The sequence below is a fragment of the Phoxinus phoxinus genome (genome assembly GCF_949152265.1).
Source record: "Phoxinus phoxinus genome assembly, chromosome: 18".
Taxonomy (NCBI): Eukaryota; Metazoa; Chordata; class Actinopteri; order Cypriniformes; family Leuciscidae; genus Phoxinus; species Phoxinus phoxinus.
Window position 1 is genome coordinate 2,772,333 of NC_136893.1, and position 6,442 is coordinate 2,778,774.

The 6,442-nt window shown below is 38.3% G+C and overlaps 1 protein-coding gene across 1 annotated transcript in view; it reads right to left on the reverse strand.

Moving 5' to 3' along the window:
* rai2 (retinoic acid induced 2) overlaps positions 1-5,041 on the reverse strand; it is a 47,247-nt gene extending 42,206 nt beyond the window's left edge. Inside the window, exon 1 of the mRNA XM_079589586.1 lies at positions 4,893-5,041. The gene's annotated coding sequence lies outside the window, so the exon portion shown is untranslated. The remainder of the gene's footprint in view (positions 1-4,892) is intronic.
* Between the last annotated feature and the right edge of the window lie 1,401 nt (positions 5,042-6,442).

Here is a 6,442-nt window from a genome sequence, read left to right on the forward strand (position 1 = left end):
TCGACACGTGATTCTGCGTGCTGCACTGAGAGCACATGCTGCGGAGAGCGCTGACATCAGACGCGCGTTTAAAGCACCGACAGCTCAAATGTATGTATACAGTACATTGTCATATCATTATAAAGTGATTCATTTGTTGACTAAATGCTGCATTAGTAGAGAAAGAACAGCACAACAGTATGTTTGTTTGCCTTCGAGGCTGAGAGGACGCTAGTAACATTACCTCAAGCGGTTAAAACACTGACAAACATAAACGTAAGTCCGACCCGAATGTTTAATGTCACAATTGTTACCTCTATATTTGCATTAGTTCATGTCCAGCTGGTCACTTTTATGCATTAAATATGCAGAGAAGTTGCATATTTAAAGCTAGAGACGTAAGCAAACTGTTCATACAGCCGACAGAAACATAAACGAATCAGAAAAGCATTCGATTTCGGTTATTTATTTATTTTTTCATCTTCACTTTAATACAAATTGTGTTACTTTTTTATTAATTAAGTTGGCTTGAAAAGAACAGTTAAATAGTTACATTTTGAATCTAACTGGTTTTATTTGTTATTTAGAGTATTACTTTTTGTTTCAGTTTGAATGAATGTCTTTTATTGACTTAAATATTTATTCACATTTATATATTTATTTCATTTAGCATGTTTTCATGGTTCAATACAGTTTTTTTTTATTTTTATAATAAAGTTCAGCACTGTTTTACTTGGAGTATAATGTTTGTTTTTATCCAGTATCAATTTTAAAAACTATCGGTTCATTAATCGGTTATCGGCAAGTATGGCCCAACCTAGCTATCGTTATCGGTAAAATCCACTATCGGTCGACCTCTAAACAAAACCTTCATTAATTGTTACTTGTAATATGAAGTTGAACTCGACTGTGACCGTGAGTGTCCCGCGAGACATAAACATCAGTTATCGCCATCAAGTGGTCGGGAGTGTGCTAACGCTTCAGATTCAAATATTGAGCTGAAGTTACACGGTTGTGAAGTGTCTGAAAAAATAGTTCCACTATAGCAAAATAAACGGATTGGAATCATATATTGCGACGATATATTGTTTATAATCATCAACGAACACCACTAACCACTCGGTGAGTTTAACAGTTTTGTAAACGAACATTATTGGCTGTTTTAATGACATTTTCGGACATGCACATTGACTCCAATGTTAAACGGGTCCATGGCCAATTCTATTATAGTCAAAAACTCGAGAGAGGAACCATTGTCAAAAAAAATTTGTCTACCACTCTTGTTCATCCAAAACAAACTACAATATAGACTCAAGGTGTTAAATACCGGAATTATCCTTTAATGGCTACTGGTTCGTGCAGATCTCCTCAAACGTCCCATATGTCAGGACCAGAGCTTTTCAGCCACAGATCAGCATCTTTTACATGTTGTTCATCGGCATGAACATCTCAACTTACACAAAAGCACATCCTATACGTAAAGAATCATTTACAACAGGCCGTTGAATTATTAGAATAGCGCACACTTGATGGCAATGCTACACCTCAGGTGTGTAGTCTTTTTTACAGAAGCTTATGTATTGATTTAAACCCTGCCTCCCGTGATTTCATTGGTTATTCCAAACATTGAAGACTTCAGAGCCTAAAATGATTTGATCTGTTTGCTCAGTTTACTTAAAGTCCCCATATGGTGAAAATCAAGCTTTTAAATGTTGTTTATGTGTTTTTAATGTGTTGACAAACCATGAGTAAATTCATAAGTCGACAGCATTGCTGAGTATTTTCTCCTTAAAACTGCAGTAAATTAGAAAGAAAGAAAAAAAAATGCAGTAAACTACCTTGTAACCAATCAGATCAACGTGTGATCGTCAACCAGTGGATCTCTGAGTGAGTGAGTGAGTGGAGGCGGGGCTCATTTGCATATTCATAGTATAACCTTCTAAATGAGGCAAGGGTGTCTGTCGAGTTACATTAATTTTTAAGGCATGAATTTATTAATTTTTTTCACAGGAAAAAAAAACACGTTTAAATATGTAATTTTTGTGATCAAAGATGAGTTTTAAGGGATACAATTATTGAATCCAGGGGGACTTTAATTAAAACGAACTACAGCAACACAAATCATTCATTCTTTTACTTAATTCACCTTTGGCTAAGCCCCGCCCCCCTTAGTTACTGTTGCTACCTCCGACAACTTCAACTGGGCTCTGGTTTGGTATCAACATGGCTTATGCTGTGACGCTCTTCCTGCTGAAATTTTATCAAACTTTTATAAAGCAGCAAATAAAGTGTCCGATAGAAGTAGGCAAAAGTGCCTGCAGTATGCGTTTGAAGGCTTTATTCAAGACAAACGGTGAAACGCAAGCAACAACAAGGCATCCAAATAGAGGCAAAAGCATAACGGTCACAGTCAAACAATGAACCACAGCATATCCTAATCGAGACGGAGGCTGTTACTCACAATATCAGGAGAAACACTGTCATGCAAAGCTGGGTAGGTCTCTTCACGTCTATAATCGTTATTATTTACAAAGCAAACGGACTAACGTTACGCGAGTATAAAGTTGTATTTATTAGCAGCGTGTGCTAGCGTATCAACAATTAGGGCAGAGAACCGAAATCATAACCTAAACCAGCATAAAACGGTCTAACTAGTATAACTTCACAGTAAGGTTAAAAGCTAAATGTATCTTAGAGCAAAAGTGTGTTGTTGATCCTTGAGGGGTTTCGCTGACTGAGGACGTCCACACAGTTTAATCCAAAGACGACACTTGTCAGGATTTGACTTCGGTTTTGGGAAGGGGAAAAACGGACACCCCCCTCCAACCTCTCTGGGAAACGCGTATCTGTGTTACAAATGCCCCAGACACAACGTTTAACCATATTTTTAATAAAACGACGACGTAATGGCCTGCCGAGACCAAAATTATGAGCCTCCTGCGTTGAAGTCATAGACAGTATATAAGATGGACACAGCGACCCCATAGACTTCAACGGAGAAAAGTGAAGCCCATTTGAAGCACTCACTTCCTGATCGCCAGGCGAACTGCGCAGTCTCAAACTGAGCTTGAACACGTGAGCAACGTGTCTGACAGCTGTCAGTCTTCTAGTAGCTGTGCGGAAAGAAATCTGAATCATTCCCTTCCGAATCTCGCAGAGACGGAGAGCGTGAGCATTAGCTGTCCATGAGCTAGCAGCAGGAGCAACTTTATCACTCTCTGTGGGCTACTCCCTTCACTTTATCGGACTTAATGCCTCCACGTCCCCCCGATTGCCTGCGAGCTTCTACGCCGGTCTATACGGTAATTTCTCTACAGCGCGACAGAGAGTCGCGTGAGTTATGACGCAATCGTTAGCCTATTTTTACAAAAACGGCTTCTACGGGGCCATAACGTAAGGTACAAGGTAATGGAGCCTTTTATACATTGTCGAGTTTCTTTAGAAATAAATAATGGACAAATGGAGTCTTTGGACGCCTCAGATGTAAAGTTATTCGCTGTCAAAGTGACGCAAAAATGAATGGGAGTCAATGGAATGCTAACAGCAGGTGAAGTTCTGCTACAATGGCGGCGCCCGCGGAGGCTTCAGTTTCCGGCGGATGGATTACCCCCTTGGTTGAAGTCAATGGAGCGCCGTGAAAAAGTGTCGGAAAAAGCTCGTTCTTGGCTGCGCTGTGATTGGTCAATCTACATTCTAGGGCGTGGCTTAGCCAAAGGCGAATCGGTCATTGTCAGGTGACGTCACACTCGCGATACACGAAGTGCATTATGGGCGTAACCGCCATTTGTAAGGTATCAATGCTGGGGTATTCTGATGTTGGAGAATTGTGTTTTTCATTCTTTTTCAAACTAAAACATCCTTAACATGACATTATCATCATCATCAATACAGCAAACCTATCTTTGCTATTACTACTGTGTCCTTCGGTGGGAATGTAAATAAATCCTGTACACAGCCGTTTATGAAATGTCCGTGGGCTTTAAGAGATTTATAGTTTTTAAATTGTTCACTGGTATATGCGCTTATACCATAAACAAGATAGTTGACAATGTCCAAGTATGAGGATGAGGAAAACAATTCGCGATCAGCACTCCAACTCACTGCAGTTAGCTCATATATGGATCTATGTTCTGAATGGATGACAATTTCTCCAAATAACGGTACCTGCCATATTTATCGAGTTTATTGCGGTACGACCTTTTCTCAGTTTTCTTGTGCTTCTCCAGTTTTGCGAGTTATTTACTTGTTTTCTCTACTATTGTAATCTCTTCAATGCTCACAGTCAGTAGCGATACCTCAAAAATGGCGGCGCGGTGACGTCACACACAACAAACCCACGTGTCTGACAAAGACCGATTGTCATTTCAGGGGTGTTAATAGAAATAAGTTAAAGGAACTCAATAATTGATTATATTAAACTGAAGTGCAGCAGAGCTACGTGTCTGAAAGCATAGGAGAATATGTTGTGTGTTTATGCATAATATTATTATAGGAAGATGTGAGTTAGTGTTTAATGAATTCTCTTATGTTGGGATTTATAGGGTTTTGCTCTGTAATATTGCAGTTTGCTTTTAAGGTTTCCATTCTGGTGAACAACTATATCTGGTTAAGTCGAGGATGGGTTTTAATAGGCTAATTGAAGATATTACATTAAGCGTATTGTTTACATCCACGAAAGTCACGTAGAGCCTCTTCCAGAGAACAATTTACAATATAGCCTAATCACAAAATAGAAACCAAACCCTTCAACCCCCTACCACATATTGCACAGTGCACACAAATAAATACACGTTCCCAATAATCAGCCTAGTTGTAATTTTGCACACACGACAGAAAGCCTGCGATGAGAAACACTGGCCCGGCGACCAGATCATTAAACTGGCACGGCGGCCAGGCCATCAACATCAGCTTACTATTAGAAGACTTGTTTTGAACCTCGTGAGAATCAAGTTCAGTCGACTCTCTTTCTTTCTGGACCGTAGTCATCATGAATATCCATTATGTCTAAACCTAATAGTTAAAGAAGGTTTTTTTTTTTTTTTTTTTTAGCAAACCCACAACTAATTCGCAGGTTTTGCAATCACTGTAAGTTGGGCTCAGGTGTCGCATCACGTCAACGCCCCGCCCATTAACCGTTAACCGATGCATCGTCAAAAACTGATTCATATTCGATATGTCAATCTAAAACTATTTGTAATATTTTATATTTATATATATATTTTTTGTAACTATGATGTGTTTATGAGTTCATTAACTGAATTATATGAAAATACATTTCTCGTGTAGCCTACTAGTGGCTGAAATCGTGCTGTTTTAAATGGGGAAAGTTGTTAAACATCAAAACAAACATTTGCTTCTCATTTCGAGCTGTAATTTAGGCTACAGTTTTAGTGTCCATATGTCATGCTGCTGTTAATCTTCACTGCTAGGTGTCATTATATTTAATTCAGGTAAATTTTCAGCCTATAATAATGTTCTGAGTTTAACTCTTTTCCCGCCATTGACATAATTTTCCGTAATTTATGACACGCCATTCACGAATTTGACAAAAACGCGACTTCAACGTTTTGTTCAAAATTATGTTTTTTAATTAATCTTACCCACATTCAAGTGTTTATAAAAATGCAGGAAGCTAGAATAAAACAGTTACTCATACAACTAAATTTTCTGGGGGGGCCATGACACTTTTGTAAAAATGATAAATAATAATAAAAAACACTGGCGCTGGTTGCACTGTTTTAAAAAACGCTGGTGCGGAAAGAGAACTAGCCTACACTGCAATCAAATATGCAGAAATGTAAAGATTAACCAGCATCTGCTGAATCTGACTCTGAACTATGTTTGTCCACGACCAGCAGAGGACAGAAGTGAACACATTTACCAACACACTCCACTTTTACTAACGCTAACGCAGCCAAAATAACGAATACAAGCCAAAATACATCTAATTTCTTGAGTTTATGGCCATTAAACTCAGATCTAAGCAGTACTGAGAACACAATGACAGACAAATACACACAAACACTACTTGGAATTCTCAGTAAACCACGCAGGTGTCCTCATGCTGGTCTCGTGTATTCATAGCTCACACACACACATAAGTCATGTGGTGTGTGTTTTCCATCTATAGGTCAAGCCATGAGTTAAACTTCAGCAGTTCACCTTACCCTCTAAAGTTAAAGGGCCACCATGATTACGGCAGGCTTCACCTCACAGCAACCAGTGTGTTCCTCTGTCTGCTTAAAGACTATTTATTATATATTTTTTTACATTTTATATATGTCAATAGGAACTTGTTTCTTTTTAAGCTACACAATCGTATTCCTCAGAGCATGTTATTCTAAATAAATAAATGATTGTCTTACACAGTAAAAATGATATGATCAATAATTATGTTTTTTACATTGGTTTAACTCGTCAAAATAAGTTTAGCAATTTTCAACTTTCTTTTATTAAAGTTATA